We start from the raw sequence: 26190 nt of genomic DNA, 5'->3' as shown, positions 1-26190 counted from the left end.
GGCGCGCAGGAGACAGAAGACACTTGGTGGTAAGTGCTCCTGTGCTGTGGAGCTGAAGACACCGAAGATTCAGCGTGGGGTGGGTTTATGGGGAGTATGTGGGGGGATTTATTAAGTGTGTGGGGGGATTTATTAAGTGTGTGGGGGGATTTATTAAGTGTGTGGGGGGATTTATTAAGTGTGGGGGGATTTATTCAGTGTGTGGGGGGGATTTATTCAGTGTGTGGGGGGATTTATTCAGTGTGGGGGGGGATTTATTCAGTGTGGGGGGGATTTATTCAGTGTGTGGGGGGGATTTATTCAGTGCGTGGGGGGGATTTATTCAGTGTGTGGGGGGGATTTATTCAGTGCGTGGGGGGATTTATTCAGTGTGTGGGGGGGATTTATTCAGTGTGTGGGGGGATTTATTCAGTGTGTGGGGGGGATTTATTCAGTGTGTGGGGGGGATTTATTCAGTGTGTGGGGGGGATTTATTCAGTGTGTACGTGGGGGGGGCTGGAATTTATTTAGCATGTGTGGGGCAGGGTGCATTTATTCTGTGTGGAAGGGGATGGATTTATTCTATCGGAAGGGGGGTGGATATATTCTGTGGGGGTGAGTGGGGAGATGGGGGTGGACACAGTAGCGAGGGGAAAAATGTGTGCTGACAGTACTGGGAGCATCGGTGATGGGATGTCTGAGGACAGTATGGGGAGTCGGGGGAATGTGTGAGGGGGGAATGTGCGAGGAGGAAATATGGAGAGCAAAGGGGTATGTTAGCAGGGGGGGATGTACAGGAGGAGGCTATTAGAAATGTGTGCAGACAGTATGGGGGGATGAAAGTGTGAGTGGACACATAATAGATACTGAGTAGTGTGAGGGTAACAGCCAGGAGGAGACAGTATGCCAAGTAGGAGGAGTGTAATGAAGGGGCACAGTAGAGAGACTGGGCTCTCTATGAGGGACACAGTATGAGAAGGCAGTGTGAAGTATGGAAAAGAGAGAGAGGGTAGTGTGGATGGCATGTACCATAAGAGGGACAGTGAGGGTCATATTATGTGCTGGGAATAAAGTGAGGGGCAATTATTTACTCAGGGGCTCAGCCTAGGGCAGATATTGTTATTCCGGAGCATTATAATAACACTGCTATCTTTAAGGGTGTTGTGTCGGGATGTGCTGCAGAAGACAGGAGAAGATGGAAGTCTGCAGAAACGAGCTTTGCCGGTGGATGAGAAGAGTCATCATGGCATCTGGACAAGGTGAAGATGAAAAGAAAGAGGCAACTCCAGAAACAACGTCATCTATCAGGTACCTGGATGTAAATGTGTTTTTTTTGTGATACTAATTCTCATATTTTTATTTATGTTAGGAACATTAAAGGTGATGTCCAAGGTTGTGATGAGTCTGCAGTCATACTATGTGACCGCAGACTTCTGAATTCTCACAGTGCACACTGCTATCATAATTCTCTGATGTTGGTGATTTACATACATGTGGTCACGTGCTGACTAGACATGTGTGGCCTCATTCAATGAAAATGAATTGACTGAGGCCGGACACGTCTAGTTAGAATGTGGCCAGAAGTATCCAAATCACATACTTGTGCTGTCATGACCGTCCACTCTGGCCACCGGCAAGGGAGAATCCTGAAAGTGTGCAGTGCTTGCGCTGTGAGAATTCAGAAGCCTGCAGTCTCATAGAATGACTGCAGACTTTCATCTCAAACCTGGACGCACCATTTTGTGCCATTTTGGTTGGTGGTGTGCCTCGGGATTTTTTAAGTATAAAAAGTGTGCCGCGGCTCAAAAAAGGTTGAAAATCACTGACCTAAGGAACTTATCTAGACTTATGGTGTGCACCCATATCTGGGAGTAAACCACTGTTTTGGCGCACAGCAGAGATCGGAAGGGAAGGAGCACCGTTTTACTTTTTCAACACAGAATTGGATGGAATTGACATCGGACGTCATGTTGCATTTGCAGAGCCCCTGATATGCCTAAACAGTGGAAACCCCCCAATTCTAACTCCAACCCTAACCCTATCACACCCCTAACCCCAATCCCAACCCTATCCATAACCCTAACCACACCCCTATCCCAAACACACCCCTGACCCTAATCCCAACCTCAACACATGCTTAACCCCAACACACCCCTAACCCTAATCTCAACCCTAATTATAACCCTAACCACACCTCAAACCCTGACACACCCCTAACTCAACCATAAATGTAATCAAAAACCTAACCCCAACTCTAGCCCCAACCCTAACCCTAATGGGAAAAAATAAAAAAAATATTTTGTTATTTTTCCCCTAACTAAGGCGGTGTTAATGGGGGCTTGATTTACTATTTATAGCTTGCTTTTATAGTGTTTTATGTTTGAGAGCTATAATTTTTCCATATTTTGGTCCACAGAGTTATGTGAGGTCTTGTTTTTTGCGGGACGAGTTGTCGGTTTTATTGGCACTATTTTCAGGCATGTGACTTTTTTGATCTCTTTTTATTCTAATTTTTGTTAGGCAGAATGAAAAAAACCCAGCAATTCATGAATTTATTTTGTGGGGCATTTATACCGTTCCGCGTTTGGTAAAATTGATAAAGCAGTTTTTTTCTTTGGGTCAGTATGATTACAGCAATACCTCATATATATAATTTTTTATGTTTTGGCGCTTTTATACAACAAAAACTATTTTATATTAAAAATAAATATTTTTGCATCGCTTCATTCTGAGGGCTATAACTTTTTTATTTTTTACTGATGACGCTGTATTATGGCTCATTTTTTGCTAGACAAGATGACATTTTCAGCGGAACCATGATTATTTATATCTTTGTTTTTATCACGTGTTATTCCACTTTTTGTTCCGCGGTATGATGATAAAGCATTGTTTTTTGCCTCGGTTTTTTTTTACGGTGTTCACTGAAGAGGTTAACTAGTGGGACAGTTTTATAGGTTGGGTTGTTACGGACACGGCGATACTAAATATGTGTACTTTTATTGTTTTTTATTTTCATAAAGAAATGTATTGGAACAATATTTATTTATTTTTTCTTTATTTAGGATTTTTTTTAAATATTTTTACACAGTGTAATTTTTTTTTTTTACATTGTTCCAGGGAGGGACATCACTATATAGTGTCAGATCACTGATCTGACACTTTGCACAGCACTGTATCAGATCAGCAATCTGACAAGCAGTGCAGTAGGCTTGCTGGCGCCTGCTCCCAGCAGATACTGACTAGCTGCCTCTTTGAAGGACTCGGAACGACCCCACGGCCATCTTGGATCCAGGGCCTGCAGGGAAGAGACAGAAGGAGACACTCGGAAAAACGCGATCACATCGCGTTGTTCAGAGGGTCTCAGGGTAGCACGGAGGGAGCCCCCTCCCTGCGTGATGCTTCCCTCTGTGTAATAATTATAAGGGATAACTCAGGAGACTCTTTGCGTGGATCAAGATGACTACAAGACACAGTTTTATAAGTGGTAAAGTCTATATTAAACACGGTGATACAAACAGGTGCAGAGGGAAACTCAAGTCCTACACTTGGTGCAAATAACAAACGCAGCTCAGCAGTCTATAGGAAACTTGACATGAATATGTCCATGGTAGTCCAAACACAGATAGAAATTCTTATAAGGCAGTCCAAAGCAAATCTTTAGCTCAACCAGGGAGGCCTGGTTAAAAGTCTCTGATTTTGCAGAGCAGAAACAGCTTACATGTCCAGCATATGCAGAAGGAAGTAACAAGAGCAGCAGATGAAGGAGGATTACTGAACACTGGTGAATGCAACAAGAACTCAGAGCAGAGTAGCAGGATCTCCAACACTGGTTCACAGGAGGAGGTGAGGGTGCAAGCCAAGGAGTAATAAGGAGCAGGATGCAAAGCAGAATACTCTAGCACAGACTGAAGGCTGGGGTGGAGTTATATAGCAGGAAGACACAGGGCACATGAGACCAAAGACGCCATCTTGGAAAAGGGCAGTAATGCACAAAGGTAAAAAATGTTCAGAGTCCTGACACTCTGCTACCGGAACACTGCGATCATGTTTTATCACAGTGTTCCAGGGGTTAAAGTGCCAGGAACGGTCCGTGACTGCTCCTGGCACATAGTGCCGGATGTCAGCTGTGATAATCACATATGATGTACTATCCCATCGATGGTCATACGGGCCCAGGGTCATCTCGACAGGATAGTACGTCATATGTCAGAAAGGGGTTAAAAGCCTCTCCAGTTGTTACCTTCAAGGTTGTATGGATGACCCTCCTTATATTTTTTTTCTGGCTTTGCACTGTGTACAGCAGGGGTGTCCAACTGCATTCCTCGAGGGCCGCAAACCATGCGTGTTTTCAAGATTTCCTTAGCATTGCACAAGGTGCTGTAATCATGATGTGTATAGGTGATTAAATTATGACCTGTGCAGTACAAGGAAATCCTTTCTGAAAACATGACCTGTTTGCAGCCCTTGAGGAATGCAGTTTGACCCCCCTGGTGTACAGAGTCTTTGTGAGTGTAGAAGTACCATAAGTTAACTTTCTTAATTTTTGTATGAGGCCCTCCAGTTGGTGCCTTCAAGGGTGTATGGATGTCCCTCCTTATAATTGTTTTCTGAATTTGCAGAGTGCAGAGCTTTTATGAAGTAGATGTACCACAACTACACTTTCTTTAGTTTTTATGAGGAACTCAAGTTGACCCCCTGCTTGTAATTTTTGGGAGGCTTAGTACTATATGCAGTGTTTGTATGGCTGTAGGAATACCAATACATGTCAATTTAAACAGAATGCATATGAAGCCCTCTTTTTGTCTAATTCAGTGCGCATCTGATTCCCTCCTCCATTACATTTTTGGCAGTTGTTGCTTCCTTCACAAATTACACTGCAATTGCTAATTTTTTTTATAAAAAATTCAATGTTGATTTACTTAATTTTTAAAAAATCCTTTTTGAATTTTTTTTCCCTGTAAGCAACAATTTCTTTTCAAATTTGAATGTTTTATTGTCAGTCCTTATGGTGAAGTAAAAGTGTGGCACCATTGTTCTCAGCAGCGATCTGGGATCAGCGATGCTTCCAGGGGTCTTTCCCATACTATTCTCCTGCCATTCAGCACTTTTTCCATCCATTTCAACATTTTCACTGCCCTTAGATCTCTTTGTGTGGGTCTGCCAGAAAAATGCTTGGATTTCCCTTTACTCTAATTATACTCGTTACCAAGCATTAGGAATTGCTCAGTTCATGTAACACACTTCCGAGCATTTTAGTGCTCGCTCAATCCTAATGCTAACCCAAAATAACTATATTAACTGTATTTAAATAAGTATACAAAGAGAGTGCACCCCAAACACAACATAAAATATGAATCTAAATATATGAAAATAGTGAGAATAAATATGAAATGACACCAAAAGAGCTTCAAATGGGGATAAATATAAACTGTGAGACTTGAATGTAAGAAGCATGTAACAATCCAGTTAATAGATTAATAAGACAACCAAAATGGGACGGTTGAGATAGATATATGTATTCCCTAGATGCACAATGCTGTGGATTTGGCCTGTGAAGAATATGTCACGGGGGTATTGGGTAGACTAAAGCTGATTACCCGGGCCCCTGCGATATCCCTCAGACTAGGGAAAACCCTGTCTGTCCCTCTCCCAGAATTTACACTGATGGTGTGCTTGTCTGGGCCGCCAGGCCTGACCCTGACTCCTGTTTCAGCCCTATGCTGAAACCTCCACCTGCCACCCAGTGATAAGACCACATACCAACCTACACAGAAAGTACAGACAGGGAAAACTAAAAACGCACCACGCCGCAGACACACAGGAAAACACTATAATGTGCACAGGGCAAAAATAAACACAAATATAGGAAGGAGAAATATGACAAAGGATAATACACCACCAGATAAGATACTTCAACTCCTAGCCCACCACTCCAGACCGAGATCACTAGGCACAAGACACAAGAATGACTATTTAAAGGCCAAGGGCGTGACCCAGCCTCCAAACAGATTACCAGCCAGATTAACCCTGCATAACCTGGATAAAATCTAGCCGGCGCCACTGAGCGTATAGTGGACAAATGTGGAATTACCGCTGTCTGTCGGACGCCCTAGTGTGAACAGCGTCCGACATGACAGAATATTTTTCATGCACTATGTTTTGTAAGATCCTGTGAAGAGAAATTTTTCATTGAGACTATATGGAGCAAGTGTATTAAGATAATAAATCCACATGGACTCCCGACTGCAAATGTTTACTTGTAACATTTTCTTTTCTAAACCGCTATGACATAAAGGTCATCTGAATGCCCTCATGCATGTGTAAAAAATGCACAGCCAAAGAGGTAAGCATCTTTCCTTTCCGTGCTCTGGCTATATGCTGTTGGATCTTCCATTGAAGTTACTGAGTGGTTTCTCCCATGTAATTTTTCAGACAGTTGCAGATGACTATACTACATTGCGTGGACAGGTTAGCAATATTATCTGCCACCTTAAAGGGGCAAACAGCACAACCACCAAAAGGATAGAAGCCAATCAATCTAGACCCTCTATCCAAAGCATGGGTGGGATGCCTGAAGTGGCTAGAAGTGAAAGAATCTTTCAGATTTTTTGCCCTCCTAGCCAGTATTTTAGGAGACTCTGTAATAAAATGTTTTAGCTTTGGCTCTTTTAAAAGAGTGCCCCAGCTCTTCTGCAAAATGTGGTGAATTTGATCCCAATGATTATTTAAGCAGTAATAACATTGACAGATTCTGTCACCTGTCGATGATGTGATTGTAAATTCTCATATCAATCACTTTGTAATGAATGAAATGCTTTTGAGACAATCTCTCATCTTTTCAGTTCTCCAAAACTTTGAGGACTTGACCAAGAGGGTGATCGACAATGACGTCTTAATCAGCATCACCATCCTGCTTCTCTGTCTACTGAAGCGCTCACTGCTCATAATTAAAGAGGAGGTTTTGCAGGCAAAGCAATTTGAGACGGAGCAAGAAACTTTACTGCCCAGCCTCATTTCTTCTTCTCAACGCAGATTGGGTGATAATTTGGAGGAGGAGGAACAGGAGCTGGTTGCACTATAGACACCACCTTCGTCCTGTCTGTTTGGCCTGGATGGCCTGAAGACAAGGAGAAGAGGGAGAATGAGGAAGAGGACGAGGAGGAGGATGAGGAGGACAACATGGACATTCATTCTCTTGGTGGGGAAAGGGAAGTCTTGCCTGTTGGCAGTCTAGCACACATGGCTGAGTTTCTATTCTGCTGTTTTTTCCGTGACCCTTATGTTGTACGCATTTTGGTCAACACTAATTACTCATTGGTCACCCTTCTAGACCCACGCTACAAGGAGAGCTTTACATCTCTCCTTCCTGCAACTGAGAGGTCTAATTAAATGTTGCAGTACCAGAAGTGGTTGACTAAGTATTAAAAAAAATTCCCATTCAGCAATGCAGAGGACACAGTTCTTTGGACTACGAGGGGGTGGAGATAAGGGAGACACACAGCAGACGCATCAAAGGCAAGGGAACACTCTCAACGATCTGGGACAGTTTTCTCTCACTATACCAGCATCTAGGCTCTGATGTGCAGGGTATTCTGACAAGGAGGGAAACATTTTGGAAGATGCTGAAAAAGTACCTTGTCAACCATACCAGCGTCCTCCGTGATTCATCTGCGCCTTAAAACTATAGGGTGTCCAAGCATGGAACAGCATGAACTGTTTCTCTATGCCTTGGAGATCCTGGCCTGCCCTACCACTAGCATTTTGCCACAGAGGGTTTTTAGGGCCACTGGCAGTAGTATAACCGGTAGTCACATCTGCCTGCCAACTGAAAATGCTGAGAGGCCAACTTATCAAAATGAACAAGGGCTGTATTGGACCAGACTTCTCTAAACCACCGGATGACAGCAGAGGAACATAAACTCAAATCCAATGTTTTTTTTTCTGGTCCATTGCCATGCACCCCTTCCTACCCAAACATGTGTATACGCATCAGGATGTCATTTTTTTTGTGTCATCCTCCTCCTCCAACACCATATCAACAGGGTGATGATCATTCTACTCTGGCTATAAATTTTTTAAGGGTGTTCATGATGTCCTCATTAACAAATTTTTGAGGCCTACCTTGAACATTCTTTGATATACAGTGGGTATGGAAAGTATTCAGACCCCTTTAATTTTTTTACTTTTTGTTTCATTGCAGCCATTTGGTAAATTCAAAAAAGTTAATTTTTTTCTCATTAACGTAATGTGAACCTTCGGCCAGGTCTGACATCAAGAACACTCTGGAAGAGGTTTTCATCCAGGATATCTCTGTACTTGGCTGCATTCATGTTTCCTTCAATGACAACAAGTCATCCTGTCCCTGCAGCTCAAAAACACCACCATAGCATGACACTGCCACCACCATGTTTCACTGTTGGGATTGTATTGTGCAGGTGATAAGCAGTGCCTGGTTTTCTCCACACATACCGCTTAGAATTATTGCCAAAAAGTTCTATCTTTGTCTCATCAGACCAGAGAATTTTATTTCTCATAGTCTGGGAGTCCATCATGTGTTTTTTAGCAAACTCTATGAGGGCTTTCATATGTCTGCACTGAGGAGAGGCTTCCGTCGGGCCATTCTGGTGGAGGGCTGCAGTGATAATTGACTTTGTGGAACTTTCTCCCATCTCCCTACTGCATCTGTGGAGCTCAGCCACAGTGATCTTGGGGTTCTTCTTTACCTCTCTCACCAAGGCTCCCATGATTGCTCAATTTGGCTGGACGGCCAGGCCTAGGAAGACTTCTGGTAGTCCAAAACTTCTTCCATTTCAGGATAATGGAAGCCAAGGTGCTCTTTAGAACCTTGAATATTGAAGAAATGCTTTTGTAACTTTGGCCAGATCTGTGCCTTGCCACAATTCTGTCTCTGAGCTCCTTGGCCAGTTACTTTGACCTCATGATTCTCATTTGGTCTTACATGCACTGTGATATCTAGTATAGACAGGTGTGTGTCTTTCCAAATCAAGCCCTATCAGTTTAATTAAACACAGTTGGACTCCAATGAAGGAGTAGAACCATCTCAAGGAGAAGCACAAGGAAATGGACAGCATGTATTAGGGCTAGCGGAACGCACCGAGTAAATATAGATGTTTTATTGAAATAGATGCGTTCGCAGCCCGGGGTCCACCGTGCAAGAGAGCCTGCTGCTAGCAAACGGCGGAACTATATGGCGGTATGAACTAACTCTGTTATTTCACAGAGTAGCTGTGAAAGCAAAGCAATGCGCCCTGTTAGACTTCACAGAGTCACAGGCTAACTACCCAACTGAGAGCAGTCAGTGGTCATACATGCACACAAAACTCCTCGCCGGAGGTGCCAGCATTCTAGGGGCTTATTTCAGCCAGGTCCCTGAATACATACACACACAATCTCCTCGCCGGAGGTGCAAGCATTCTAGGGGCTTATTTCAGCTGGGTCACTGAACACAAACTTACATGACCACACTGGTGCAAAGCACATAACATAGAAAGATACTAGCGCATGGCCGTGCGGCCATGCGATCCTTAAATAGTTGCAGCACATACAGGACCTTCCTAGAAGGACCAATAAGAGGCTGCCACAGTGCCTGAGCACCTACAGGACCTTCCTGAAGGACCAATGGCTTTAGCTGCAGTATCTGAACATATGACCCTCGATCTCCACTGAGAGATCTTACTCTGGGCATGCTCAGAATGAGAAAAGCAGGACTTAGTCCCAGAAGCATCTGCTCACCGCTGCCCAGCACTGACTTCAATAGCAGAAGCAGGAAAAGCAGCAGTATCTCTTTGTACAGAGTCAGACTGAGCAAGACGTTGGGATTGACGTCTCTGCTGGGCAGGCTCCACTGCGGCAGGAGAAGAATGGGAGACTGCAACGGAGATGGCCCATAATTCCCCCTGTGCAGAGGTGAGAACTTGACCCCTAACAGCATGTGACTTAAATATGAGTGTCTGAGCAAAGGGTCTGAATGTTTATCACCATGTGATATTTCAGTTTTTCAACATTTCTGTTTTCTTTCAGTCAACATGGGGTGCAGAGAGTACATTAATGAGAAAAAAATTGAACTTTTTTGAAGTTACCAAACGGCTGCAATGAAACAAAGAATGAAAAATTTAAAGGGGTCTGAATACTTTCTGTCCCCACTGTGTATGTATATCCCCCAGGGGTAACATTACCAGTCTAGGATACCCACTACTTGGGAAAAAATGTTTTCTGAGAGCCTCCACTTTGTCTCTTCAAATGGGTATTGGAGTGTTTCCATCTAATTTTTGTCATTCCTTGCTGTTAGGTGTCAAGTTCCCGCCTCTGCACAGGGAGAATCTCAAACCATCTCTGCTGCTGTCTCCCATTCTTCTCCAGCCACAGTGGAGTCTGCTCAGCAGAAACATCGGTCCCAGCATCTTGCTCAGTCTCACTCTGTGCATTGGATTACTGCTGCTTTTCCTGCTTCTGCCATTGAAGCCAGTGCTGGGCAGCGGCGAGCAGACGCTTTTGGGACTAAGTCCTGCTTTTTCCCTTCTGAGCATGCCCAGGGTGAGATCTCCCGTTGGAGATCGAGGGTCACATGTTCAGATGCTGCAGCGGTTCCCATTGGTCCTCCAGGAAGGTCTTGAAGGTGCTAAACTTCTGTGGCAGCTTCCCATTAGCCCTTTATTGGAAGGTCCTGAACGTGCTGCAGCTATATAATCTTCGCATGACCGCTCGGCCATGCGCTAGTATACATTTGTAAACTTGTGTGTGTTGTGAGTCAAAGTCGTTCTTTAAAATCCCCTATTGGATGACTGTTCGCGGAAGGTGGATGATTGCTATCTAGCGCCCGACTTAGCCACCAGCACGTTACACACCATATAGGGTCTGATTGCTGTGACCGCCAGTACGGCACCGTGCGCTTTCACAGCGCTTTCCTGACCCAAGCCTGGGTGGTTAGTGGCGTCCGCCAGTGCGGCACCGCATGCACACTCGTGCATCTTTAATTATTATTTTGGTTAAGCTGACACCCCATTAGCGGTGTCGAGCGCAAGTAGTCTAGATGGACTCGGATCCCAAGTCTTGGGACTGAGCTCGGTGACTCCTTGCTTGCGCTCTTGTGTGCGGTACCGCGGCCCTTTGACTTAACAGGGTTCGCTTCCTTCATACAGGGTGAAGTTAACCCGTGTGTGTATTCACATTGTACCGCCATATAGTGCCACCATTTACTTAGCAGCAGGTTCTTTCCTGCACGGTGGATCCCGGGTGGCAAACGCACCAATCTTACTTAATAAATATATTTGGTGCGTTCCGCTAACCCTAACATTATACTAGCACCAGGATCTGGCTAAGAAATGGGGGATGAACAGCGATTGCAGGGGTACATCCAGCTGCTGGAGGGCCGGTTGGTGTCTCTTGAGCGTGCAACCTTGGCGGTGGATGTTACCGCAATTGCTGTTCAGGCTGCTAGCGTGGCTGCAGCAGCTTTACCCACTGCCACCCCTGTTCCGACTCTTTCTCACCTCCCTTTGCCTGAGAAATACTCTGGGGACAGTAAGTCCTGTAGGGGTTTCGTGAGCCAGTGTGGTATACACCTCGAGCTCCTGGCTGCACGTTTTCCCACAGAGTGGGCAAATTTGGGATTCATAATATCTCTCTTGTTGGACAGGGCGTTGGAGTGGGCTACGCCGCTGTGGGAGCGCAACGATCATGTGGTGCGGAGTGTTCCTCGGTTTCTGGACACTCTGAAACAGGTCTTTGTCGGACCTCATGTCACCCATGATACAGCGCTCCAACTGCTGGCTTTGACTCAGGGTTCAACCATGGTCTGCCATTTTGCTGTTCACTTCCGGACATTAGCGTCTGAGTTGGAATGGCCAGACAAAATCCTCATTCCTGTATTTTGGAGGGGGCTGGCTGACCATGTGAAGGACGCTTTGGCCACTAGGGAGATTCCCGCCACACTGGAGGAGCTCATAGCTGTATCAACTCGCATTGACCTTCGTTTTCATGAGTGAAGGTTGGAGCGAGCCCAGTGTAGGCAGAGGTTTCGGCTGGCTCCCACCTTCGCCAAACCTTTGGAATCTCCAGTCCAGTCATCCGAGTCACATAAGGTTTGCCATGCTTGCCGGCAGTCAGGACATCTAGCCTCCAAGTGTCCTCAGAGGTCGGGGAAACGTCAGCGTCTAGTGGCAGTAGGAGGAGGTACACTAGACACGACGTCGTTTGCCTCAAAGTTGTCCTTCAAGGAGACAATTACCATAGGCCCATCCACTCTTATGGTAGAGCTATGCGTGGATTCAGGGGCGGAGGGTAATTTTATGTCATCCGCTTTCGCCCAGCATTATGCAATACCCCTGGTGATGCTCACCAAGCCAGTAATCGTTCGAGTGGTAAATGGGTCGACATTACCCTCACAGATTACCCACCAAACCATTCCTATCACACTTTCTGTGTCTCCATCACATCAGGAGATTATCTCCCTATTAGTCATTCCTGAGGGAATTGATGAGGTCCTGTTGCGGATACCATGGCTACGCTATCATTCTCATCATATAGAGTGGTCCTCAGGAAGAATTTTGGGATGGAGTAAATCCTGCGAGGGTAGATGTCAGAGGGAGTGCGTTCAGGTTGCTACAACACAGGTACCCACAGATCTTTCCACTCTCCCCAAGCACTATTGGCCCTATGCAGACGTGTTCTCCAAAAGGGCTGCGGAGACTCTTCCACTTCACAGCCCCTATGACTGTCCTATTGACCTCTTGCCTGGTGCTGAGCCTCCCCGGGGTCGAGTCTATCCATTATCTCTCCCGGAGACGGAGGCAATGTCTCAGTACATTCAAGAGAATCTGGCTAGAGGATTCATTAGGAAGTCAGTGTCACTTGCAGGGGCTGGGTTCTTCTTTGTACAGAAGAAGACTGGAGACTTACGTGCATGCATAGACTACAGGGGTCTTAATGCCATCACCGTTAAGAACAAGTGCCCATTACCCCTGATATCTGAGCTTTTTGATAGGCTACGGGGAGCAACGGTATTTACAAAATTAGATCTGCGGGGTGCCTACAACCTGATTCGCATCCGTGAGGGGGATGAATGGAAGACGGCTTTTAACACCAGGGATGGGCACTATGAATATCTGGTGATGCCCTTCGGGCTCTGTAATGCCCCAGCCGTTTTCCAAGACTTTGTGAACGACATCTTCTGGGATATGCTCACCACCTCAGTCGTAGTCTATCTGGATGATATTCTCATCTACTCTCCAGATATTGACTCCCATCGGAGAGATGTTCGCAAAGTCTTCGACCTCTTACGGGCAAACTCCCTCTACGCCAGGTTGGAGAAGTGTGTGTTTGAGCAGGAGTCCTTACCGTTCCTTGGTTATATCATCTCTGCCCAGGGTTTGGCTATGGATCCTGCCAAGCTACAGGCTGTGATGGACTGGCAGGAACCCCATTCTCTTAAAGCGGTGCAGCGCTTTATGGAGTTCATTAATTACTATCGCCAGTTCATTCCACACTTCTCAACTTTGGTGGCCCTCACCAAGAATGGAGCAAATCCCAAGTTGTGGTCAGAGGAGGTCTCCAAAGCCTTTCTCTCGATTAAAGGTACCGTCACACTAAGCGACGCTGCAGCGATACCGACAACGATCCGGGTCGCTGGAGAGCTGTCACATAGACAGCTCTCCAGCGACCAACGATCCCGAGGTCCCCGGTAACCAGGGTAAACATCGGGTTGCTAAGCGCAGGGCCGTGCTTAGTAACCCGATGTTTACCCTGGTTACCATCCTAAAAGTAAAAAAACAAACGCTACATACTTACCTACCGCTGTCTGTCCTCGGCGCTCTGCTTCTCTGCTCTGGCTGTGAGCGCCGGGCAGCCGGAAAGCAGAGCGGTCACACACGCCGATTCAGAGATGTCTGCGGGGAGTCCAGCGACGAAACAAAGTTCTGGACTTTCTTCCCCGACCAGCGACAGCACAGCAGGGGCCTGATCGCTGCTGCCTGTCACACTGGACGATATCGCTAGCGAGGACGCTGCAACGTCACGGATCGCTAGCGATATCGTTTAGTGTGACGGTACCTTAAGTCACACTTCGCTAGCGCTCCCATCCTACATCGCCCCGATGTAGATAAACCATTTATCATGGAGGTGGATGCCTCATCCGTTGGTGCTGGAGCAGTCCTTTTCCAAAAGGATGCTCAAGGTCGGAAGCATCCTTGCTTCTTCTTCTCAAAGACCTTCACACCAGCGGAGAGGAATTATTTCATCGGAGACAGGGAGTTGCTAGCCATGAAGTTGGCTTTTTCTGAGTGGAGGCATCTCTTGGAGGGAGCTCGCTCTCCCTTCCAAGTGTTCACTGACCACAAGAACTTGGTATATATACAGACGGCCCAGCGGCTGAATTCTCGCCAGGCTAGATGGTCCCTGTTCTTCTCCCGGTTCCATTTTACTCTCCATTTTCTCTCCGGGGAGAAGAACATTCATGCCGATACTCTCTCCCACTCTGTAGTGTCATCTGAGGAGGAGGAGCCTCTGCTTATTGTCCCTTCAGAGAGCCTGAGAACTGTGGCTCTGGTTTCGCTAGAGTCCGTGCCCCCGGGCAAGACTTTCATACCAGCGAATTTGCGACCAGAGGTTCTCTCTTGGGCTCACTCGTCCAGAGTGGGTGGACATTTTGGGACCAAGAGGACATCTGAGCTTTTGGCAAGGACGTACTGGTGGCTGCATATGGCCCGTGACGTCGGGGACTATATTCGGGCGTGTGTCTCCTGCGCCCAGAATCAGTCTCCTCGGCAACGGCCTGCTGGGTTGCTTTACTCCATTCCGGTGGCAGACAGGCCCTGGGAGATGGTTGGGATGGACTTCGTGGTGGGCTTACCCAAGTCTCGTAGCTGCACCATTATCTTGGTAGTCACCGATCATTTTTCTAAGATGGTGCATTTGGTGCCGCTTCCACGGTTAACTTCTGCACGGGCCTTGGCGGTGTTGTTCATAAAACATATTTTCCGCTTACATGGAATGCCTGATAAAATTGTCAGCGACCGGGGTCCCCAGTTTGCGTCTCAGTTTTGGAGAGAGCTCTGCCATTTACTCAGCATAGAGCTGAATCTCCCCTCTGCATATCATCCCAAGACGAATGGGTTGGTAGAGAGAACCAAACAGACTCTGGTGAAATACTTGCGACATTTTGTCACTGCTAGGCAAGATGACTGGGCATCTTTGCTACCTTGGGCGGAATTTGCATTGAACAACGCCGTAGCCGACTCCACTGGTCAGACTCCTTTTCTCCTTAATTACGGCCAGCATCCGCGTGTCACTGTGCCCATGCCTGTGTCTTCCGCTGACTCCAGGGTGGCAGACTGGGCTGTGCAGGCATGGGACATTTGGGACCGCACTCAGGATGCCATTCGGGCCTCCAAGGAGAGAATGAGGTCCTCCGCCGATGCTCATCGGCGTCCCGCTCCGACCTTTGCTCCTGGCGACATAGTGTGGCTCTCTGCCCGTAACATCAGGCTGCGTGTTGAGTCCACTAAGTTTGCACCTCGCTATTTGGGTCCCTTCAAAGTCCTCGAACTTGTTAACCCTGTGGTCTACCGTCTGGCCCTTCCTCCACGCTTGGGTATCACCGACACCTTTCATGTGTCCCTCTTGAAACCCGTATACATGTCCCGGTTTTCCGAGTCATCTGCCGGGACATCGGGTTCGTCTATGGACAATTACGAGGTGAACGCTATTTTGGGGTGCAAGGTGGTACGTGGAAAAAAAAATCTTTTTGGTGGATTGGAAGGGTTATGGCCCAGAGGACAGGTCCTGGGAGCCTGCTGAATACATTCGAGCTCCACAGCTCATTGCTGCCTTCGAGCGTGGTGAGTTCCAAGGAGGGGGGGTAATGTTAGGTGTCGAGTTCCCACCTCTGCACAGGGGGGATCTCAAACCATCTCTGCTGTGGTCTCCCATTCTTCTCCAGCCGCAGTGGAGTCTGCTCAGCGGAGACGTCGTTCCCAGCGTCTTGCTCAGTCTCACTCTGTGCATAGGATTACTGCTGCTTTTCCTGCTTCTGCCATTGAAGCCAGTGCTGGGCAGCGGCGAGCAGACGCTTTTGGGACTAAGTCCTGCTTTTTCCCTTCTAAGCATGCCCAGGGTGAGATCTCCCGTTGGAGATCGAGGGTCACATGCTCAGATGCTGCAGCGGTTCCCATTGGTCCTCCAGGAAGGTCTTGAAGATGCTAAACTTCTGTGGCAGCTTCCCATTGGCCCTTTATTGGAAGGTCCTGAACGTGCTGCAGCTATAAAAGCTTCGCATGACCGCTCGGCCATGTGCTAGTATACATTTGTAAACGTGTGTGTGTTGTGAGTGAAAGTCGTTCTTTAAAATCCCCTCCCTATTGGATGACTGTTCGCGGAAGGTGGATGATTGCTATCTAGCGCCCGACTTAGCCACCAGCACGTTACACACCATATAGCTTCTAATTACTGTGACCGCCAGTGCGGCGCCGTGCGCTTTCACAGAGCTTTCCTGACCCAAGCCTGGGTGGTTAGTGGCATCCGCCAGTGCGGCACCGCATGCACTCTCGTGCATCTTTAATTATTATTTTGGTTACGCTGACACCCCATTAGCGGTGTCGAGCGCAAGTAGTCTACACGGACTCGGATCCCAAGTCTTGGGATTGAGCTCGGTGACTCCTTGCTTGCGCTCTTGTGTGTGGTACCGCGGCCCTGTGACTTAACAGGGTTTGCTTTCTTCACACAGGGTGAAGTTAACCCGTGTGTGTATTCACATTGTACCGCCATATAGTGCTGCCATTTACTTAGCAGCAGGTTCTTTCCTGCACGGTGGATCCCGGGTGGCGAACACACCAATCTTACTTAATAAATATATTTGGTGTGTTCTGCCAACCCTAACACTTTCCCTTAGTGCATACGCTTTACCAGTGTAGGAGGCCTACTCTTTAGTAATGGGAAAAAAAATGTTTTCCTGAGGCTCCACCTTCTAGTTGTGGGAACATTTCTGGCCACCAAAAGAGCCAGTAGGTTCTATTAGTATATGATCCAGTGCCTCCAGAGGGTGTTCTCACACTGCATGCAAGATTTCACATCTGGAACAAGAGAGTTTGTACAGTAAGTATAGAAGATCCTGGTCTCCTCCGTATCAGGCTGAGTAGATGCTAAACTTTATTCCCCAGCAGGGCTAAATGAAATAACAGTCCTTGATGCTGTTACACTAAACTAATCACTTTTTTCAAGGCTAATTCAAGTAGATTTTATTCTGTTATAATAATACTACTCATATCTGCAATTCATCTATGGTGAGGTATGCTAGTAGGGATAGCATATTACAGCCATCTAGTCAACAATTAGTGCAGTATAAATTATAATCATTGCTGCTTTTTTTCCATGGACTCATTAACCGATTCATGTTTTTTATGGTGACCTGTACTCTGAATTTGCAGTGGTGCTTGCATTTACAGAGTTTGTTGCTGCAACATACAACAAAAAATCTTTTCAGAGGCTGTTCAAATCCTTTCTATACTCTAAAATAGTACCACTCTTATCTGCAATTTGTCTATGGTGAACTGTGGCACTAGGTATAGCGTATAACAGGCATCAGTCATGGATTATTGCCTTAGAAATTCTAAACTTGTCTGCTTCTTTTCTCCATGCACACATTGACCAATTCACATTTTTTACAGTGATCTGTACTCAGATATTCATAAAAACAAGCAGAATTAACTGATTTAATGTGTCAACACACAGATTCTCTGTAGCATCTGTATGTAAGAGGTAGAGGTGGGAGACTTTATGCTACTGAAGCTGGAATTTCCACTTTTGAATTCTCCAGTGCTTTGTTTTCATCTACTTCTGACTGCTTCTTGAAATATGTTTGATGTCATTCTCCTGCTGAAAGACTCATGACCTAGGATGCAAACCCAGCTTTCGAATCCTGGACACTACATTGCAACACAAAATCCTTTGGAAATCTTCACATTTCATGATGCTTTGCACACAGTCAAGGCACCCAGGGCCAAAATCAGCAAAACAACCCCAAAATATCTTTGAACCTCCATCATATTTGACTGTAACTACTGTGTTCTTTTATTTGTAGGCCTCATTCCATCTCTTTTGCCTTATATATGTCAAGATCCTGGAAAGAATTATTCTACACATTTTTTACAGTAAAATCCATTTTAACTTCAGTTTTGTATGCTTTATTGAAAGTCTGTAAAAGTGGTATAATACTCTGACAACATTGTTACCAGCAGCAACCTTGGATTCAGAGATGCTTCCAGGGGTCTTCCCCATGCTGTTCCCATGCCATTTCAGCACTATTTCTATCGATTTCAGCAATTTTTAGACTCCCTCCGGAGGAGAGGCTGCAGGAAAAATGCTTGTGTTTCCCATTCACTTCTATTATGCTCATTAATTCCATTTCCATTGACTTCCATTATACACGAGCATTACGATTTTCCAAACTCGAGTAACGAGTACTCAAGCATTTTACTGCTCCCTCATCACTAGTGGCTAAACAAATAAAAAAGTTATGGCTCTTGGATCATGACAATAAAAAAGTACAAGAAAATATGTTCTGTCATAAAGACCAAAACTGGCTGTGAGGCTAGGGGGGGAGGGAGTTTACATGCACAACGAATATCTAACATCTGTACATTATAAATAAAAGTTGCTTAGTACAAAGTGTCTCTAATGTAAATCAGAATATGCAATACATTTTCTAAATAAATAATTTTTATTAAATAAAATTAACTATACAGTTACAAAATTACATATACATGGTTTCATATACTTTTTCTCATATGATCCATACAATATAAAAATGTTCGCACATCAATAAAAGTAAACATAAGCTTTTTTTTTTTACAATTAATGAAAAAGTAAAGGTAATGATTTCCCCACAATAGTCCACAACTATACAGTCATGGCCAAAAGTATTGACACCCCTGCAATTCTGTCAGATAATACTCATTTTTTTCCTGAAAATGATTGCAAACACAAATTATTTGGTATTATTATCTTCATTTAATTTGTCTTAAATGAAAAAAACACAAAAGAGAATGAAGCAAAAAGCAAAACATTGATCATTTCACACAAAACTCCAAAAATGGGCCAGACAAAAGTATTGGCACCCTCAGCCTAATACTTGGTTGCACAACCTTTAGCCAAAATAACTGCGACCAACCGCTTCCGGTAACCATCAGTGAGTTTCTTACTATGCTCTGCTGGAATTTTAGACCATTCTTCTTTGGCAAACTGCTCCAGGTCCCTGATATTTGAAGGGTGCCTTCTCCAAACTGCCATTTTTAGATCTCTCCACAGGTGTTCTATGGGATTCAGGTCTGGACTCATTGCTGGCCACCTTAGAAGTCTCCAGTGCTTTCTCTCAAACCATTTTCTAGTGCTTTTTGAAGTGTGTTTTGGGTCATTGTCCTGCGGGAAGACCCATGACCTCTGAGGGAGACCCAGCTTTCTCACACTGGGCCCTACATTATGCTGCAAAATTTGTTGATAGTCTTCAGACTTCATAATGCCATGCACACGGTCAAGCAGTCCTGTGTCAGAGGCAGCAAAGCAACACCAGAGTCTTTTTTATTGCTTGTTTTAGCTCCCTGTTTCTTAGACTATACACAATTGGATTCACCATTGGAACAAAAATAGTATAGAACACAGCACTTATTTTATCCTGATGTAACGCAGTGGAGGTGGATTGGGGCCGTAAGTACACAGATGTACCAGTAAGATAAAATAACCCTACTGTGATCAAATGAGAAACACACGTTGAAAATGTTTTTTTCCGTCCTGTTGCAGAAGGAATTCTCATTATAGCAAGTACTATGAACACGTACGAGACTAGTGTTAAAGGAAAACAGGGTTAGATTATAACAGCACCTATACCAATGATCATCTTTTGGTTCAGTCTTGTGTCTGAGCAGGCAATTTTGAGCAAGGGTGGAAGATCACAGAAGAAATGTTCAATGACGTTAGATCTGCAGAAGTTTAATCTAAACGTGTTAATGGTGTGAATAGTAGAAAAAACACCACCAAGTGTCCAAGAGATAGCAGCAAGTTTTATACAGACCTCTCTTTTCATGATGGCAGTATAACGTAGCGGGTTGCAAATGGCCACATATCGGTCATATGACATAGCAGTGAGAAGGGTGGACTCTGTAGCTGCCATAGCCAGAAAAAAGAAGAGCTGAATTACACACCCGGGAAAGGAAATTGTATTGCCTTTTGATATGGAACTTTCTAACAATTTTGGAACTATAGTTGAGATATAACACATGTCCAAAACAGCTAAATGTTTAATAAAGAAATACATAGGTGTTTGGAGATAAGGAACATGCAATATAATAAAGACAATCATCAAGTTTCCCAATGATCCAATTAGGTAAATGACTAGAAATAATACAAAAGAAAAGATTTGAACATTTAGCTCTTTTGACAACCCTGTCAAAACAAATTGCATCGGAGCTGTATGGTTTCCCATATCGAAAATACTAACTTATGCCAATATCCATCTGAAAAGGTAAATAAAAGCATATCAGATAAAAGATCAAATTTTGCTAAAAGCAAAAGTAATATGTATTTCATTAGCTTAATTGAGGATTTTCCTAATGTTACCAGACATAGCTGAAAAATCAGTGACCGGTCTTCCTTGGACATAATATACATAAAATTCTATTAAAAATCTTAAATCTGGATATATAGGCTTTGGGTATTTCTCTAGATGTAAGAAAATGTAATAGTACATTAAAGTTTAAGTATCTAGAGAAAAGTAATAAAGGAATAAACAAATGTAATCTCAAAGAGTAAAGGATATATAAAAGTCTAAGACAGAAAATTATATGGGTTGTCCTATCTTTCTTGATACCGTATATACTCGAGTATAAGCCGAGATTTTCAGCCCAAATTATTGGGCTGAAAGTGCCCCTCTCGGCTTATACTCGAGTTAAGGTGGGTGGCAGGGTCGGCGGGTGAGGGCGCTGAGGCATACTTGCCTGCTTCCAGCGATCCTGGCGCTCCCCCTGCCGTCCCACGGTCTTCGGTGCTGCAGTTCTTCCTCTATCAACGCTCACGTGGGACCGCTCATTAGAGAAATGAATAGGCGGCTCCACCTCCCATAGGGGTGGAGCCGCCTATTCATTTCTCTAATCAGCGGTAACGGTGACCGCTGATAGAGGAAGAGGCTGCGGCACCGAAGACAGCTGTCCGGGAGAAGGAGCCGGACGCCAGGACCAGGTAAGTATGTAATATTCACCTGTCCGCGTTCCAGCCGCCGAGCGCCGCTCCATCTTCTCAGGCGTCTCTGCGCTCTGACTGTTCAGGTCAGAGGGCGCGATGACGCATATAGTGTGTGCGGCGCCCTCTGCCTGATCAGTCAGAGCGGGGAGACGCCGGAACGAGACGCCGGGAGCTGCAAGCAAGAGAGGGGAGTATTTGTTTTTTTGTTTTTTACTGCAGCAGCAGCAGCAGCAGCAGCGACAATGGCAGAGCTTTCTATGGGGCAATATGAACGGTGCAAGAGCACTATATGGGGCAGAGCTATAGGGCAATAATGAACGGTGCAGAGCACTATATGGGGCACAGCTATAGGGCAATAATGAACAGTGCAAGAGCACTATATGGCACAGATATGGGGCAATAATGAACGGTGCAGAGCACTATATGGCACAGATATGGGGCAATAATGAATGGCGCAGAGCACTATATGGGGCACAGCTATAGGGCAATAATTAACGGTGCAAGAGCACTATATGGCACAGATATGGGGCAATAATGAACGGTGCAGAGCACTATATGACACAGATATGGGGCAATAATGAACGGTGCAGAGCACTATATGGGGCACAGCTATAGGGCAATAATGAACGGCGCAGAGCACTATATGGGGCAGAGCTATAGGGCAATAATGAACGGCGCAGAGCTATAGGGCAATAATGAACGGTGCAAGAGCACTATATGGCACAGATATGGGGCAATAATGAACGGTGCAGAGCACTATATGGGGCACAGCTATAGGGCAATAATGAACGGTGCAGATCACTATATGGGGCAGAGCTATAGGGCAATAATGAACGGTGCAGAGCACTATATGGGGCAGAGCTATAGGGCAATAATGAACGGTGCAGAGCACTATATGGGGCTGAGCTATAGGGCAATGATGAACAGCGCAGAGCACTATATGGGGCAGAGCTATAGGGCAATAATGAACGGCGCAGAGCACTATATGGGGCAGAGCTATAGGGCAATAATGAACGGTGCAAGAGCACTATATGGGGCACAGCTATGGGGCAATAATGAACGGCGCAGAGCACTATATGGGGCAGAGCTATAGGGCAATAATGAATGGTGCAGAGCACTATATGGGGCAGAGCTATAGGGCAATAATGAACGGTGCAAGAGCACTATATGGCACAGATATGAGGCAATAATGAACGGTGCAGAGCACTATATGGGGCACAGCTATAGGGCAATAATGAACGGCGCAGAGCACTATATGGGGCACAGCTATAGGGCAATAATGAATGGTGCAGAGCACTATATGGGGCAGAGCTATAGGGCAATAATGAACGGTGCAGAGCACTATATGGCACAGCTATGGGGAAATAATGATCTATTTTTATTATTGAAATTCACCGGTAGCTGCTGCATTTCCACCCTAGGCTTATACTCGAGTCAATAAGTTTTCCCAGTTTTTTGTGGCAAAATTAGGGGGGTCGGCTTATACTCGGGACGGCTTATACTCGAGTATATACGGTATTTAAAAAAACTACCTGTTTATAGGTAATACATAAATACATTCATAGTAATACATTAAAGATTAGAAATGCATAAGCATAATATATACATAAAAAATACCTACATAAAAAAAATCTACCAGTTGTTAAATGTCTCTCTCCTGACCTCAAAGGGTTTCCCAGTCCACACCCGTCTAAGTAAAAAAACAAACAAACAATAATTTAAAGGAATTCAAATTAAAGAAATAAAATTAAAAATAAATTAATGATAATCAACCAGTCCACAACAATCTCTGCTGCAAATTTACCAGTACACAAATTTTTAAATCAGAAGATGAGCTTGGAATCACTACTTTCCAGGAACATTGGACTCTTCCAAGAATATAATTTTGTAACTGGAAAAAAGATATTTTTTGTTCATTTGTTTGTGAACAGATAAATACTATTTTTTCTCATCTAAGATTATAAGTATTAACCCCTTAATCCCATATGACGTACTATCCCATCAAGGTGACCTGGGACTTAATTCCCAGTGACGGGATAGTACATCATATGCGATCGGCCGTGCTCACGGGGGGAGCGCGGCCGATCGCGGCCGGGTGTCAGCTGCCTATCGCAGCTGACATCCGGCACTATGTGCCAGGAGCAGTCACGGACCGCTCCCGGCACATTAACCCCCGGCACACCGCGATCAAAGATGATCGCGATGTGCCGGCGGTGCAGGGAAGCATCGCGCAGGGAGGGGGCTCCCTGCGTGCTTCCCTGAGACGATCGGTACACGGTGATGTACTCACCGTGTACCGAGCGTCTTCTCCCTGCAGTCCCCGGATTTAAAATGGGCGCGGGGCTGCATCCGGGTCCTGCAGGGAGCACTTCCGGGTCAGGATCAGGCTGCAGCTGCAGCTCTAATCCTGCCCGGCTGTATGTCAGATCACCGATCTGACAGAGTGCTGTGCACACTGTCAGATCGGTGATCTGTGTTGTCCCCCCCGGGACAAAGTGAAAAAGTAAAAAAAAAAATTTCCACACGTGTAAAAAAAAAAAAAAAAAAATCCTAAATAAAGAAGAAGAAAAAAAAATATTATTCCCATAAATACATTTCTTTATCTAAAAAAAAAAAAAAAAACAATAAAAGTGCACATATTTAGTATCGCCGCGTCCGTAACGACCCAACCTATAAAACTGGCCCACTAGTTAACCCCTTCAGTGAACACCGTAAGAAAAAAAAAAACGAGCCAAAAAACAACGCTTTATTATCATAACGCTGAACAAAAAGTGGAATAACACGCGATCAAAAAGACGGATATAAATAACCATGGTACCTCTGAAAACGGCATCTTGTCCCGCAAAAAACGAGCTGCCATATAGCATCATAACCAAAAAAATAAAAAAGTTATAGTCCTCAGAATAAAGCGATGCCAAAATAATTATTTTTTCTATAAAATAGCTTTTATCGTATAAAAGCGCCAAAACATAAAAAAATGATATAAATGAGGTGTCGCTGTAATCGTACTGACCCGAAGAATAAAACTGCTTTATCAATTTTATCAAACGCGGAACGGTATAAACGCCTCCCCCAAAAGAAATTCATGAATAGCTGGTTTTTGGTCATTCTGCCTCACAAAAAATCGGAATAAAAGGCGATCAAAAACAGTCACGTGTCCGAAAATGTTACCGATAAAAACGTCAACTCGTCCCGCAAAAAACAAGACCTCACATGACTCTGTGGACCAAAATATGGAAAAATTATAGGTCTCAAAATGTGGAGACGCAAAAACTATTTTGCCATAAAAAGCGTCTTTCAGTGTGTGACGGCTGCCAATTATAAAAATCCGATATAAAAAACGCTATAAAAGTAAATCAAACCCCCCTTCATCACCCCCTTAGTTAGGCTAGGTTCACATTGCGTTAATCGGTTAACGCTAACGGACAGCGTTGCACGGCGAAAATGTCACAATTAACGCCGTGCAACGGGTCCGTTAGCACACCCATTGACAGCAATGTGATTTTCGGGTGTAGCGCATCGCTAGAGCATGCCATTTTCGGCTCGCGCTAGCAAGGTGCCGTTCTTTTGTGGCGCGCCTCGGACGCTGCTTGCAGCGTCCGCGGCGCACCCGAGGTCCGATCCCCGATCTTCCAGAGCGGGGACGTTGACGCGACCACTAAACACGACACCTAAAAAGACATTGCGTTAGCGCAATCCGCTAGCGCTAAACGGATTTCCCTAACGCAATGTGAACCTAGCCTTAGGGAAAAATAATGAAATTAAAAAAAGTATTTATTTCCATTTTCCCATTAGGGTTAGGGCTAGGGTTAGGGCTAGGGTTAGGGCTAGGGTTAGGGTTTGGATTACATTTACGGTTGGGATTAGGGTTGGGATTAGAATTAGGGGTGTGTCAGGGTTAGGTGTGTGGTTAGGGTTACAGTTGGGATTAGGGTTAGGGGTGCGTTTGGATTAGGGTTTCATTTATAATTGGGGGGGTTTCCACTGTTTAGGCACATCAGGGGCTCTCCAAACGCGACATGGCGTCCGATCTCAATTCCAGCCAATTCTGCATTAAAAAAGTAAAACAGTGCTCCTTCACTTCCGAGCTCTCCCGTGCGCCCAAACAGGGGTTTACCCCTACATATGGGGTATCATCGTACTCGAGACAAATTGGACAACAACTTTTTGGGTCCAAGTTCTCTTGTTATCCTTGGGAAAATAAAAATTTGGGGGGCTAAAAATCATTTTTGTGGGACAAAAAAGGATTTTTTATTTTCACGGCTCTGCGTTGTAAACTGTAGTGAAACACTTGGGGGTTCAAAGTTTTCACAACACATCTAGATAAGTTCCTTGGGAGGTCTAGTTTCCAATATGAGGTCACTTGTGGGGGGTTTGTACTGTTTGGGTACATCAGGGGCTCTGCAAATGCAACGTGACGCCTGCAGACCAATCTATCTAAGTCTGCATTCCAAATGGCGCTCCTTCCCTTCCGAGCTCTGCCATGCGCCCAAACAGTGGTTCCCCCCCACATATGGGGTATCACCGTACTCAGGACAAATTGGAAAACAACTTTTGGGGTCCAATTTATTCTGTTACCCTTGTAAAAATACAAAGCTGGGGGCTAAAAAATCATTTTTGCGAAAAAAAAAAAAGAATTTTTATTTTCACGGCTCTGCGTTATAAACTGTAGTGAAACACTTAGGGGTTCAAAGTTCTCACCACACATCTAGATAAGTTCCTTGGGAGGTCTAGTTTCTAATTTGGGGTCACTTGTGGGGGGTTTGTACTGTTTGGGTACATCAGGGGCTCTGCAAATGCAACGTGACTCCTGCAGACCAATCCATCTAAGTCTGCATTCCAAATGGCGCTCCTTCCCTTCCGAGCTCTGCCATGCACCCAAACAGTGGTTCCCCCCCACATATTGGGTATCAGCGTACTCAGGACAAATTGGACAACAACTTTTGGGGTCCAATTTATTCTGTTACC

The 26190-nt window shown here is 45.1% G+C and overlaps 1 pseudogene; it reads right to left on the bottom strand.

Annotated features, from left to right (window-relative positions):
* Positions 1-19534: 19534 nt before the first annotated feature.
* Positions 19535-20344, bottom strand: LOC138665379 (olfactory receptor 5I1-like; annotated as a pseudogene).
* Positions 20345-26190: the final 5846 nt, after the last annotated feature.

Source organism: Ranitomeya imitator, chromosome 1, assembly GCF_032444005.1.
Source record: "Ranitomeya imitator isolate aRanImi1 chromosome 1, aRanImi1.pri, whole genome shotgun sequence".
NCBI classification, from domain to species: Eukaryota; Metazoa; Chordata; class Amphibia; order Anura; family Dendrobatidae; genus Ranitomeya; species Ranitomeya imitator.
Note: the sequence above shows the minus strand (reverse complement) of the source record. Positions and strands in the feature narration are given on the sequence as shown.